Below are 15673 nucleotides of genomic sequence, written 5' to 3'. Positions count from 1 at the left end.
ATGACTGGTGCAAACATTATATACATGATATTCGTGTCATGTAACACATGACTACATGCCACGCTCATGATGGGTTCGCAACCATTCTGCTAGCTTCAGATATACCAAATTTAATATTACGTGACGTGAATAGACAACGAAGGTAAATGACACGTCCAGACATGACAATCATGACATGCATGTCATGTAAAACATCACCGCATGATACGGTCATGATGATCTCGCGGCTGTTTTGCTAGCCTGACAAATACTAAATTTGGTATTAAATGAGGTGAATGGACGACGAAGGTCAGTTACACGTCATAACATGATAACATGATATGCGTGTGATGTAAAACATGACTACATGCTACGCTCATAGCGCGCTCACGTCCGTTTCACTAGCTTATTATATACCAAATTTGGTATTACGTAACGTGATTGACGACGAAGGCAAATGGCACGTCCGAGTATTATAATCATAAATTTCGCGTCATGTAAGCATGACTAAATGCTGAGATCATAGCGTGGTCATGGCCGTTTCACTAGCTTCACATATAAAAAATTTTGCATAATGTGAGAACACTTGTACTGAAGCAACACATCTTCAGATGGAACAACCACTGCTCCTGTAGAGCTGTTGGAATTAGTGGAGCCATCGGTGTAAACATGGATGCGGTAGAAGTACCTTTCGTCCAACAGACGCAAAGTCAATTGCTTCATGGCTAACGTTGACATGCGTGCCTTCTTAACGATTCCAGGAACTGATAAGCGCACGTCAGGTTGACGAAGACTCCATAGCGCAGCAGCTGGAGGCATCGCAAGTTTGAAGCCAGGTGGTAGTATGTCCTGATGTTTTGTCACAATACCGCAGTACGAAGAATGCGGCCCCCGAGCTGTCAAACACGCTAAATGATGTGACGGTAGCCGTGATAAATGCCAAATGTGCGCTCTCAGCGTCTCGACAATGATATGCGTTGTGACCGGTTGTTCTTGTGCAATAGCAATAGTTGACACTGTCGATGAGCATCTTGGTAGGCCAAGGCATATCCGAAGTAATTGGGCTTGTACGCTTTGCAGTGTACGGATGTTATTCATGCACGTGTTGGACAGGACAGGAAGGCTGTACCGACGTCCACAGTAGCAGAGCTCGCAGCACTTCGAGGTGCAGTAAAGTACATTCTTTGGCAGCAACCTAACTAATGGGCCATTTTTTGCGACTCCAGGTCAGCCTTACAGTCACTACGGTTTGTTATGCAGCACGGGTTACACGAACAATCAGTATATCAGATAAGGCACGACTACCACGAAGCGCTCAAGGAAGGTCACGATATTGTATTTCAGTGGTTGCCGAGTCATTGCGGAATCGTCGGCAATGACCGCGCGGATGAAGCTGCTCGATCGGCTCATGACCAAGACCAGCGCACGCCCATACCACTCTTGAGAACTTACGCTGCAAGGCTACTACAATCACTTGCTCGCCGTATATCTCTCCTACAATAGAATACACAGGGTTTCTCCAACACGCTCCTGTATTCGATCGACCCGAACTTGCAACTTCGTTTGCCATCCGGTCTCCCACAATGCGCTGAACTTCACTGTGCCACATGAGGTTGGGCGTGGCATTTACGAAATCGTACTCTCGTCTCCTTGGAATGGCGAGCACTTCGGCATGAAGTATCTGCGCCTGCGAGGAAACGCTTGAGCACATTCTATGTCATTGTCCAGCATACCAGACCGAACGACGTATTATGGAAGCCAAGCTCTGTCAGCTGGATTCACGGCCGCTTACAGAAGAGAAGATCCTGGGACCTTGGCCGACGGCTTCCCATACGCGCAAAGCCGCGAAAGCCCTCTTGTACTTTTTAAGGACCACCAGACTTCCCGACCGCTTGTGAAAAAACTGTGCGAGACCGTGCTGTGTAGTCTCGAGCTGACTATTCATGCTTCTCTTTCTTACTCTTCTTCTTTTCTATCTCTTTCCGTTTTATTATGCTCCTTTTCCCCCACTCCAAGTGTAGGGTAGCCAACCGAGCCAAGCTTGGTTAACCTCTCTGCCTTTCCCCTCTATTTATCTCTCTCTCTTGCATAATGTATTACGTATTATGGAGTAATGTCAGGCGGATTTGTGTTCGGGACATAATAATTATGACATGGAAGTCATGTACGGCATAGTTTATACGCCTATCAATGCTAGTGCTGGTATTCAAAATGTCATTGGTGCTGTCGTTACGCTACTATAAATAACATACCTGCATATTGTCGATATATGTTAGCGTGCATAGCAAATCTACTTGTGTTTACTGTGTACTACGTCCGCCCACCTCATAACGTTGTGTGGATTTTAAAGTGATATATAGACCTTCGTTATTCGTGCTTCGTATATATTTCATTCCCACTATACGTTAAATCTCTCAATTTTTATAGAAAGGCAGATAACTTACCCGGCGTTTACACATCACTGTCGTGCTACTGTGCCGAGACAGGAAGAGGCAGAAAAAATAAAAAAAAATGAAAATAGAAATAACAGAATAAACTGAGTTTTTTGGCTTGCAGACAGCACGCGCCCTGATGAAGTCTCGCATTTGGTGCATTCAAGGTGCAAATCAACTTTGTCAAGCTGACCAGTACTCTCCAAATAAATAATAGAAGTTTCATCGCAAGTTCTGTTGCGTGAGGTAGGCTAACAGGTCAAAGACACAGTAAAATGATAATCAATATTTCTCTTGTTATCGAAAGCATGGAATTTTCGTAGTGCGCACGCTAACAGGTATGTGGTCGACATCAAAATATATTTGCACAAATGGGTTGCCCATGCAATTACATTAAAATAGAAACTTGCCGGTGCTTACTTGTGAAAAGCTGCTGTTCGCGTTGATCCCTTCTCTCTAAAATCGACGCAATCTTCCCAGAACAGTACTTTTCTTTAGCCTTCGACAGATGATGCCAAAGATACAGTCTAACGCCATCTTGGCCTCACCTTGCTTCTCCGGACAAAAGCCGATATTCTTCTTTTGTCCTTTCTCTGAGCACAAGCGCTATGAAACGCATTATATAGGATGCACTCTTGTCAACAAATGTAGCCAATACTGAAAGAGTAGCAAGCAAAATTACTTTTTTTCTGCGATCTTATAAGATTAGTGACGTTTTATTCAGGACGGTGCGCAACTTCCACCGTATACCTCTGGTCAATGAACAAGTTCACTAATAAATTCATGTCATCTCCACCATGGTCTGCATCATCAAGGTAATGAAAATGTTACGAAACTAAAAACCTCTGATGTCACTTGTGATTATTCGTTTACATTAACGCAACCGCTTTGCTATTTGTCTCATAAGTTCAGGCAACCTTCCCTGCGATGATAGTTTCAATCAAAGAAATTCTAGAGCGGCCCTGTATAAAGCATCAAACTCTTCAGACGTGACTTCCGAGGATGGTCGAGCCATAGTATATCAGGACGGATTTATCCTCACCGGGGTCAAAACCTCAGCTGCCGGCTTCCATTTAATCAATCTTTCGTATCTTGCATATTCTCTCAGGTTGGGCTCTTATAGGACGTTCATAAGCGCGAGTGCTGCGAGTGATTATGCCGCATATGGCACTTGCGAAAGCTGAGCGTAATTCCTGTTTACGCAGGGCCACGTTGATGGCATTACTCTCATTTATCATCCTTTATTTTCACGACCGGCACAATGCACAATTTCACCTATGTTTTGCAGCTTTTTTTCCTACACGAATTTCACGCAGCATGTTACGAACACAGATCGATAACATCACAAGCCGCAACAATGTGAAGCGCTAGAAGACAACGTTGACTTTTTCGCAGTAAATTTAGTTTTTGCCGCATATGCGTCCCGCCTCTGCTTGTGAATACAGTGAAAGTAAGTTCCTCTGCTTGTAAATGAAGAGCAAATAACTATTATTCCTTACCAGTGTACGCGCCCTGTGTACGTACATGTGTCACAATATAACAAGTAATACTTTCGTAATAGTGCGTGGGACAAGCGTACATTGCCATCAGGTGTCAGAACATGGAATTATCCTGATGTCATAGTTCAAAACCAGTTGTCCTCTATAAAAAGCCAGCACACACTACTGCACCCTTCAGGCCACGTAGTGGGCGCATAAAGTGTTCTAAAAGATTTCGTACAATGGGTGGTTGAAGGACACACTAGGAACAGAATATCGCTATGTCGGTAGTCAGCAAACGACGATGAAGAATCGATCGTGGGCTGCTGTCTCCCTTGCAGGCGCCATTAGGTGCGTGAACCACTGTCATCATCATGTACCGTTCTGCGTTCTACTGTAACCATTAAAGACATTTTTTTTTGTAATTTCGCTGTTGCGTCGCACGCCGTCGTTCCACGACAAATGGTGTCGAAGCCATGGAAGCAACGAGCGGAACCGGCAACCTTACTAGCAAGTAAGCCGTGATCATTACAATACAAGAACCGCCTGAGAGCTAAACGCACTGCAGGACAAATGCAGGTACGAGAGTCACGGGTGAGGCGACAACGCTCTCGGGGTATGAATGCAACGACCGAATGGAATTCAGCAAGGTCATAGACAACCTCGTCGCAAGCTGTGACGAGCTTTTGGAAGATCAATTCCGCAATCGAGAACGTGATTCTGGTGGACAAACTTGAGAGAGAGTACGAATCTGCGGGGCACAATGACGACCAGTTACTTCAGGTTCTGACGTGCCAGTGGTGTCGTATTGAAGAGCTCAGCTTATAGAATGCGCGGTGAACCTCTACTTGGATGGCGATCAATATGTCTCCTGCCCCAAGGACAGAAGCGTCCCAGAGGTTTGGACCTCGTCTCCCAAAGCTGTCTATCGAGCCATGTCGCGGGGGCGCATGTAAGTGGATATCTTTCTGGAAGCAGTTCAATGGAGCTGCCATACCAACACATTGCTGAGCAAGACGGAAAAATTTTGTTACTTCTGCAACTACCTGGTAGATGAAGCCATAGTTGTGATTGCCGGGTCACCAAAGACGCAAGCCTCTTATGAAAATGCCGCCTGGTTGCTGAAGCAGAGGCTCTGGAACAAGAGCAGTATTGTACGGCAGCACTTCTAAGCACTTCGTGAACTGCAGCCGGTAAATTCTTCATCAGATATGAAGGAGTTGAGCAAGCTTTACGTTGCAGTCGAGATGACTATACGCTGTCTCAACGTTTTAGACAACGCCATGAGCAATTTTTCAGCAGTGCGCTACGACATTATGCTTCAATACTTGCCACGGAAATCGTCGTCGTGTTCCACCGCTATAGACGTCTCTAGGAAACACGACAAGGATCAGTAAAATCTGATTCTGGGGAGGACATCAGAAAGTATTGTAAAAAAACAGGAGCATTTCTAATCTATTTATTTACACAACACACTAGTGCTTTAGGTGTGTGGTGGTTGGGTATGTGGGTGTCTGGTTGCATTCGTGTGTGAAAGTGTCGTGTATCTGCGCTCTAATTATTTTTTTTTGAAATGTGCAAACACTGTTTACGAAAACACTCCTCGCTGGTTTATCGTCAAATATGGAGGCTTGTTATAAATGCCGAAAAATCCCTGCATGTGTTCCACTACACCGTTCATACGGCCAAGGCATCGATAATAACTACACCAAATGTTTTGCACTCACGCTGAGATGTTGCAGAATCATACGAGGATTAAGATTCGTGCTTATAATTGCCGCGTTGCACTTGACTCTGAGATTACATCGGCGCTGACTTGGAGCAGTAACATGGAGCCAGGTGGTGATGATGGCTGGACCAGTAGTGGCTGTTCCTGCCGCAAATCACTGTAACAACAAGTATAGTTCAATCACTCTGTGCAGGTAAATGCATAATAAACAAAAGTTTGTAAGCATGCCATAAAAACCATATTGTGACTAAGGAAGTTGAGCTTTGGCAATTTTAAACAACACACAAAAACGAACATATCAAACCGCACGTTTGCGCGAACACGTGGCCGCATTTCCGTTCATGTAAATATTTGTATGCATTACATTAAGCACCACACTTTCTTAGGCTATCGGTAATCTTTCTGTTAAACCTCAATCATTCCAAATCTGAACAGTAAATTTTAACCACTCGATTTTTGGCCAATCCCCCACAGTGGGTATGCGCCACAAACTATAGGAGAACAACAACAACAACAACAGTGGGCTACTTTTGTTTCACAATTGTGAGCCACACTAGCACTCACCTAGGTATCATTTTCATTTGTTTATTTTTTGCTATAATGACGTCTGTTTTTCTCTGTGTTTGCTTTACTAATTTCAGCAAACATTAGGGTACTTGCTTCACTAAAACTTCAGCAAAAAATGTATGCGATCAAGATTTACTCGTTAAAAACGGAACAATTGGAAGTGGTCTTTCCGTTTACTTAGAAAAATTAATTTGGTAGGCACTTACGTGGTACTTGCGACGAATGCGCGCATCATTCATAATAAATCATATGCAACATTCTCAACTGGCGTTACAAAGATTTTTACGAAATCTTGTTGCTGACCTGGTGATTTAACACATTCATTCAGAAATATTTTTTCTTTAGCTAGCATATGAAACTCATTTCGCCAGCTGCTTCAGAACAGTTCAAAGAATACGTCGGTAATTGAACATAAGTAGCATCATATGCTTTTGATCCTGGGCCTGAATAAACAGCAAGGTCTTATTTACACCTTAGTTTATTTGCTTCTATCTTTAAGTGGCAGCATCTTTTCATGTAGAAATGACTACAGATTAGTGTACTGTAAAAGCCGTGTACAATGTGCCCCTTCTAAAGAATATTAGCATTGTGTAAACAAATATACGATATATGGCAAATTACCGAAAAGTATATACAATATGTATTAAATTAGCGAAAACTTTCAAGCACGCATTAGGCACAGCTTTGGTAAAGAAGGCGTTTTGCGTGACAACATTTGAAATGAATGAAATGCCAGCGTTCAAGATACCCAACTGCGTTTATGCATTGTAAGTACTGCATGTAACTGTAGATGAGCCTCAACGAATCTATAACCTCTAATCGTCGTGTCATAAATTTCTCTACTGATTTCTCCTTACACAGGAGCTTCGACCAGCCACCATGAAAATCATTGCAGAGTGGAGGTGATTACTGGGCACTGCTTCTGACTCATTAGCCCTACACTGTAAGCAAAAACTATCTGAGTTTAGTGTTTTTGCGGCTCATGACCTCTGAAAACTCTCTCGCGTTTAAAATTACTACCTCGTGTGTGAGTAAAAGATGGTACATGACATGGTTTTACCACCACCTCTCAGGCAAGTAGTAAAAGGATGTCAAAATCTAGTTTTACCACATAGAGAGTTTTCTATCGCGCGATTTTTAACCTGTGTTTCAGAGTTTATTACCACGTGACTGCAAGGTGCAGCTGCTTCTGCGGCTTTTGCCCCATACCCACCTTTTGACGCTCTCAGTGAATCCTGAAGATACGCGAGGACCACAGATGTTTTTTTTGTGTGTTTTTTGGCATTGCCGTGCCTCAAGACTGACCTCGAGTCAACGCACTTTTACTGGAACTGGGGGCAGCATAAGCACAACAAGCGAGAACAGCATTCTGTGAAACGAAAAAAAAGACGGGGGGGGGCTCTCAAAAAAGAAAAAAAGAAGAAAGAAAACCTGCTGTGCAAAGTTGTCATGCATACTTTCGCAAATTCTTGGCTTTTGCTTGGCGGTGGCCTTGAAGACAGACGGTGCAAGAAGCTCGGTATCTGTGTGTCTGGTTGGCCTTATGAATCTCACGTGTTTCCTACATCATCGAGCAACCATGCGCTTCCGAGTGCCTCCGAACCTGCACGTCGCGGATATGTCACTTCCGAGCCAAATCGCGAAGATCTGCCAGTGGTAACAAAATCAATCTGGTGTCATTGTCCATGGTTGCCTACTGGAAAAGAAATAAGCAACATGCTTCACTCTGTCGTCGGCACTGAGCCGCGGCCGCCAGTGACCAGTGGGAGTGTGTATCCGGGGCAGGTGAAAGAAGCATCGCATATGTTTTGTTCCACAGTAGGCGATGTCTGCATGAGTAAAGAGCTGCCCGAATTGCCCGCCTCATGCACTAACTGTTCTCAATAATGTAGCAAGAAGCCGATAAGAGGTGGACGGAAGCAACAAGTGGCTGCCGGTGAGCATGAAGAAAACCCGGACGGTGGTCTTTCGTTGGAAGTATGCATACACCGCCACGTCCCCTTAAGATAGCGGTCACATGTTCACTTGTGTCTGAAATGACGATGAAATTCGCACAGGATATGCGTTCTGTGATCGCCAGCTGTGTTTCATCGGATAGCCGTGCTTCTCAAAAAGGCCTAGCACGCCGTTGGTAAGCAGCTTGTATGCAGGCGTGGACCGCTCTTCTACGCCCGTTGTGATGAAACGTGCTGCTACTGTGTTTGTGCACCGTCGCTCAATGAAAATCATTGAGCTGCTATGGTTTGTGCGTACTTAAGTAAATTTTATGGACTTGTGCATCAGCAGTGCTAACACGCGTGGGGCCATGAGCCTGGTGTGCCAAGTAATTATTGGATAATGAAAAAGGTGAGATCGGGTAGATTTACAATAAAAGGTTGGTGTGACATTTAGAGCTCTGCAGCCCACCTCAAGTTTAAGCTTGCACCTTCAACCGTTGTTGTTAATAGATGCAAAAAAAGAGCTCTCCTACCGGTACTACACGGCCAGTCAAAATGTCGTGCCTATATATACCGGATTGTCGATGTGTAGTCGAGCAACGCGTGCAGTCTGTTCGAGTGGTGTAGTATTCTGCATTTGTTTTGTGTGCGTGTTTGTCTGTATGTGAATCTATGTGTCACCAATTCTGCCATTTAATAAATTTAATCAAGTCTGCTATTTCATAAATTTGTCGACTCTGGGCGAATGCACCCGTCAATTTTTATTTTTTACCACCGGAAATAACTCCCAGAAATCACCTCAAAAACCTTGTAAAGGCAGTAAAAATTTACTCTCTTTATACTCACTCAAAACCTCACTGGGGTAAATAATTACTACTCTCCCTAGGTTCAAGAACTCAGTTAGCACGAGACTAAATTTATACCTCGATAGTAGGTGGTATAAAAAAACCAGGAAAGGTAGTGCGCAATAGGACAAATAGTTTACCCAGTTTTTGAGGTTATTTCAGGTCATTGTCGTTTAGTGTGTAATGCATCTGGGCTGTAAATGATCGGGCGTGGGGAGGCTCGTTGAGCACAGCATCCATACCTATACTGCCTATATACGGTCGCCCGCTATGCGGAAATCATTTCCCGCTGAGATAAAAGCCGTGGAGCGCCATTTGTTTGGACTAATGCTACAGATATTTTCTTTCTGTCTTAGTTTTTAGGGAGTTATAGGAATACAGCACGCATACAATTCATGATGCGTTCAAAGGACAGCGCCCAGTTTGACATCGCGAGCATTCTACCTCAACAAACAACAAAAGCATATCTACGGAGTGCATAAAGCGTGGGGCGAAGCACCCGTAAGTACGTCCGTGCTTCCATCTATCTGTGTGTTCATGCGTCCGTCCCTGCATTAGTCTGTGCGTTCATCCGTCCGTCCATTCATCCGTGTGCCTGTCTGTGCGTCTGTCTGTCCGTCCGTGCGTCTGTCCATCCGTCCGTCCATCTAGTGAACACTCCAAGTACCGCCATCTCGTATCTTTTCATCATATATTCATCATAGAGGCGTACCGCCATTCAGCGGACAATATAAGGACTAAACGAAAGGTGGCACGGCCGGATTAGAGGAGTGGCACACGCGCACTGTCTTACGGCTTGCTCTTCGTGTCTAGCTCCCCCACTACGGCGTCTGTCATATTCATATGGTGGTTTTGGGACGTTAAACCCCACAAATCAATCAATCAATCAATGTCTACTTCCCACCTTTCACTGCCGCTAATCCATGGCGATGCGGCCCAACCCTCGCTAAACCTTGCTAAAAGCAAGATGGTTACACCCAGCAAGTTTAACGTGTCAACCTTTTCTGGCCAGATGGTGCTCAATGCGCGTCCTTCTCCTACACTTCTTTTTTAATAGGCATCAAATTCAAGGCAAATTTTATTGGAGATTAAGTCATCAATACTCGTCGCTGTAAGTTGTTTCATCAGAAACAACCATCCGTCTATTGATGATTAGTATGCATGGGTTACCTCCTCAATTCAAAAGGGTGCGTGCTGCCACTTTTTTTAGCTCGGCAGTGGAGGTAGTACCTACTGCTTCTACGACAATGACTGCTACTACTGCTACATACATCGCGGACGCACGACCCACGGCTTAGGGCGCTTCGCCCCCAAAATGGAGGCAGTGAAAGAAGCTCCGGTAGGTCCCATAATGTAAATGGAGTGATTGCATAATGAGTTTTTTTGTTAAAAATGGCTCAATGTTGAAGAACTCGCGATATTATGCAAATAGTTTTGCCGGAATCGAGAAATAGAGCTTAAAAGGGAAGTTCAAAGTACCTACAATTGTGCAGTATACAACAGGAAATAACTTCCTCGACCAAAGTATTTTTCCAAGATTTTGTTTCCAAACTGCTCCAATAATTAGAATGCCGAGTTTATTTTTAGGAACTGATTTCTAAGTAGTGCTGCAGGTTGTTCATTAGCAGCTATATGCAGCCTGATGAGAAGATTGCCTTTACGTTCATGTCGTTCCCAACGTTTTGGTCGCTAAGTACTCTATGAAACGGAAATTCTTTACGTGACTTTAGATTTCAAACGAGAGCCCCAACAGAAACTCACCTACCGCCAAGCGTTGTTGTTCATTAAGAAAAAATATATATATTCTTGCTACGAAGTCTATGCCAGGGGCAGAAAAAAAGTACACTGTAGTGCTACAAAACTTAAAGCGCAGTGCCAGCAGCCCGAGAGCTTGAGGCTGATGGTAATGAATCTTTAAACGCTATGGCGGAAGCAGCAATCCTTGCAAAGCGGAAAACGCAGCGAGAAAACTTAACAGCGGAAACGCTGAGTGGAGGGAAAACCAGAAAATTCAGCGTGTTGTGTGAAATGTTCTTCCGTTATGCTTATCTTCCACCTTAAATCTGTCACGAGCGCTTACGCTCACTCATTTCAATAAACAACAATGTTACGTGTTCTGAGCATACTTCCGCATAGCTTCAAAGGGGCCGTGCAGTTACGGCAAACCTTTTTTTGTTATCATACAGCCATTATGTCGGTCAAAGCATCACCTCAGCCATGAATTTGTAGGCATGGTGCCTATACAGGTGTCGTGTTTAAAATACCCCGTAGAGTCCTAATTTCAGGCAAAGAATCACGTTTGAATTCATTTGATAACGTGGTAGTAAAATAGTGTAGCATGCAGGAGTCACACAGTGCGAATCCCAATTCGAGTCGGCAGCCCAATGCCTCCAACCCGTTACAAACGGCTCAATCGCAATTCTTGATTGTCATCAGCCGCAACAGAAGCTGACAGTGCCTTATGGATGTGTTACTATATGGCTTTCCATAGAATAACAAAAAACGACCTAGTCCGCCTTCGTGAAACAGTGCGTAGGGCGCTGGGTGAATGACCCGAAGGTCGAGTGCTCGATCCCGGCCATGGCGATCGCATTTTGACGAAATTGGGGAGACCCGATACTGTGCGATATCAACGATATTTCGATTACAATGACCTTTGTTCACATAGACGGGATCTCAGCGGAAGTCCATACAGCTCTACACAGGTAGGGGAGGGTGTTCTGTGTGTCGTCAGGTAAGTTCTTTAGCATTTGGTACACAACATAGTCAGAGCCTAGTGTAGATTTATTGCAGCAGTTAAGCTTTGTTGACTGCATCGTTGAATTCGCCTTATTCTTGGCGCATTTTGTTTCTAGTTTTTGACTTTCTATAGCTGTCTGATATTTTTGAACGTGTTAGAGTAGTGCTGAGAGATTGACACTGGTAAATATGTGCACCCGGAAAGTTTGCTTGATCTTCCAGGTTGTTGACATCAGTGTTTACTAGAGGGAGAGAGTGTGCTGTTTCCCCTTGCATCCTATTTACCTTGTGTCAGGCCTTAGCCACATCTGCATAGGAGTTTATTACCGATAAAAACTTGTGCCAGCTTTCCCTTCTTGCCAGTGGGCGTTTTCGTCGACCTTCGGACATAATTTTGTTTAAAGAAAATGAGATTCTCAACAGTGGGGCAGCCATGCAGCAGACCCCACGCTTTGTTCGTTGCGTCATTATGACGTTACTTAGAGGGAAAACTGATGTTGACGTCCTCACTTGACCTTAGTTTTTGGTGAATTCAAGTAGTCTGAAACCGTGTTAGGTGCAGAATTCTTTAGGGGAGGCGATGAGACCATTGCAATCTACCTAAAATAAAAAAAGAAAGTATCTCTCGCATTCGAGTCATCCTTGGCAACTGCACAAAGAATGGCGGACTTCTTTTTATTCTGTCATTGTGTGAGTGACAGGTGCATGTGGTTTGCTGCTGCCACCTAAATTTTTTAATCAGCCTAAAACAACCCTCGCACATAATACATCCTTGTTCAAAAATTTATTATCTCTCGGTAGCATCAGCGGACTAATGATTGTAAAACACTAAATTTTGTGCCGTAAGGTAACTTTCCCAACACTTTTGAAGTACTGCATTCGTATGAACACTGCCTTCCACGCCCTTAATATTTTTGTAGCGGGCATAGATTAGACGCACATGAACGTAATCTTCCAAGAATCATACCTTGCGTGCCGTGCCCAATGTGCTTTGTACAATTCGCGGGCTGGCACAGGGAGTGTTCGGTAAAACCATTAACTTGATTTCGTGGGAAACTGCCAGGAAAAACGATTAACAGTCTGTGCCTGCCTTTATACCTTTTTTTTCTTGTCATCAATTTATTATCCAACTCATGAAAGCAGATCTTTGAAGCAATAGAATGCTTTTGTGAAAGAAAACGCGTACAATTTCGCAACATTCGCAAACGGCACCGTTGGCGAATGTTGCAAAAAAAAAGAAGGCCACAAGTTGAACATTAGGCAGCCCAAGTTAGTGGCCTTCAATATTTAGAACAGAATTAGCAGTTACTCTCGAGCTTTACAGAAGGTGCAATCGGATTTTTACTAGGTAATAATTAAGAAAGACTCGCTTCACACAAATTAAAATCTAAGTGTAGTCTGGTGAGTTCTCAACAAAAAAATAGGCCTTCTCTGAGAGAAAAATAAGGAGAGCAAACAATAGTTATCACGGCTATGAATTGAAATTGAACCTTCTGCATAGCAAGCAGTTGTCTTGCTACAAAGCCATGCGAATACTTGAAGTTTTTAGGGAAGAAATTGTGATAATCATCAGGTGTTGTTCATTGTGAAAATCTGTTTGATGCGAAACAGGCAGTGAATAACTGTCCATGATGAATTTCTGGACTTCGATCGAAGCGTTACTTGCAGATATTCATGTTTTTTTTGTAAATGAAGTAGTTCTGTTCAGACAACCAAGAAACAAAGCATATAGACATTGCTGTGAAGCCACCCTAGCAAAAGATGTTTTCAGTCGACTACTGAACAGGTCTTTTTTCGGGAACGATTCACTCTGACAGACTGCTTTCAGCATAGGACACGTTATCCTCACTGTTTATTTATAATAATAAGTGATTCCGAAAATTGAAATCAGTGACTGCAAAAATTTCGGTCCAAGCATAAAAAAACACAAGAGCTCGTGTTTCAGAAGTCAGGGGATCGAACTCGTTATATCTTAATCACATCAATCTTTCTCTTCATCCAAAAAGCTAAAATCAGGCCATTGTTCAATGAAACAACAGTGCTCTTCAAACATAGCGATCAGATCACAATATAACTAGCGGAAGCATCGTATATCAAAAAAGAAGGGGAGTCCTGCGCTAGTAAGACATCAATTTCTTTACATGAAAAAGATGAAATCTTAATCAGTAGCATGCTTGTTTGAATGGAATATGCGACATCTGCGTAGTTACGTGTAGCGCAAAACTATTAATGACGTCAACACCATCCTTCGCTGGCCCTCTGCGCATGTTCTGTGCGTTTTTATCTTATATGTTCAGATAACTTGTATTTTTCAATAAATTCTTCAGTTGAGAGTCAGTGCTTGTTTGTGTCTCTTCTCTTCGTCCCGTGAGTTTATGCGCTGGTACTGCCCATAATGTATCACCAACTAGCCCAACAATAAGTGTTTTTTTATTATTTTTAAAATTTTATAGAGGCAGCCTGGTTTCATTCTCAAATGTTAAACTGAAGACGCAGCGTTCGAAGCCAAGTACTTGACTGAAGTGTGTTCGTGTTTATGCGTGTGTGGGCGCATGTTTGTGAGTGTATATATTTGAGTCTGTGAGCGTGTGTGTTTGCGTGCACATATTTGTGACTGTGTGTGAGCGTTTGTCGTGGACATGCGTGTGTTAGCGTGGGTGTGTGAGTGTGTATGTATGTGTGTTCGAGCGTGTGTGTGTGAGTGCATGTACGAGCGTGTGTGTGAGCGTGTGTACGAGCGAATGCGTGAGCGTGTGATCACAAAAGCAAACTACTTTCCGTTTTTTTATTTTCACGATATTCACAATTTTTTTTATCTGATAAAGTGTGACAGAGCGCTTGAAGGCAGTGATGAAACAAACAATTAAATAATTGAGAAAATATTCAGATAAAGCAGGAACTCTTGGCAAAACGGCTACCTAGACCTCACAAGATACACGTAAAACAGCCACTCTTCTCTCTCCACCTCTCGATAACTAGTGTTCTTACTCACTTCCAACGTTTTACTGAGAGTACCCATAATGTTTCAGCATGATTTTGACATACTTTAATGCTGCCGAACACGTGTAACGCCCTTAAAAGCTGCGACACTGCTATTCAATCAAAAAGTGTAAACCCGTTATAAAGAACCTTTCCACTCGTTTATATCACGCTTTTCGCCAGTTTAGTAAATAGGAGAGTCTTTCAATCGATATTGATTACACACTTAGCAAACATTGTCGCTTCGACCCGTTCTCCCGGTGCGGGTACTTCAATATCCCTGTTCCCGCACAAAAGCTTCATGTTTATCAGAAATCCTACACCCTTTTGATCCTCCCGTTTTCTCGAAAAAGGAGTTAGAAGTAAGCGCGGACACAGATATTGGAGTCGATATTTGCAGAGAACTTCTACCGGAGGCGTCGAGCCATTGAAGCCAGTTATGTAGCGGTGCCTTTCCTATATCGGTCTAAATGGGGTAGTCTTTCAAAAGCCTGTATGCCGAGAGCCACTGGTTGGGCAAGGCCTGAGCTACGCTCTGACGTTTCTTCCTTCAAGAGTTCATCATAGTTTTCTAGGCCTTTCATGCGTGATGACGACACCTACTGCTATCCCTTCATACCTGACGTTCATTGGCAGGCGCAGTGTTCATTTAGCGAAGGGCCCTCCATGATCATCGTTGATATGCAAGAGCTGTGAACCATTTAGCCACCTGTAGTCTCCAATTTAAAAGGAAGAATTCTTTTGAAATCCGCCTATTGACATTTACTTTCCGCAACAACTCGACACGTGCAGTCGGCACAGGTAAACCGACTTCTAGCCTGTATTTAGGATGTACACTGCATTGTTGAGAGAACTCCAAGTACGCTACTGAATTTGTTGTTTTCAATTATTTTTTTGGGGCTTCCATTCTTGGTCTGAATTTCGATTCAACAAAATTGTATTTTGTCCAGCACAAATTTAACTCACTAAACAAAACAGCTGAGTGAAA

This window comes from Rhipicephalus microplus, unplaced genomic scaffold, assembly GCF_043290135.1.
Source record: "Rhipicephalus microplus isolate Deutch F79 unplaced genomic scaffold, USDA_Rmic scaffold_15, whole genome shotgun sequence".
Taxonomy (NCBI): domain Eukaryota; kingdom Metazoa; phylum Arthropoda; class Arachnida; order Ixodida; family Ixodidae; genus Rhipicephalus; species Rhipicephalus microplus.
This window is presented reverse-complemented; position numbering follows the sequence as displayed.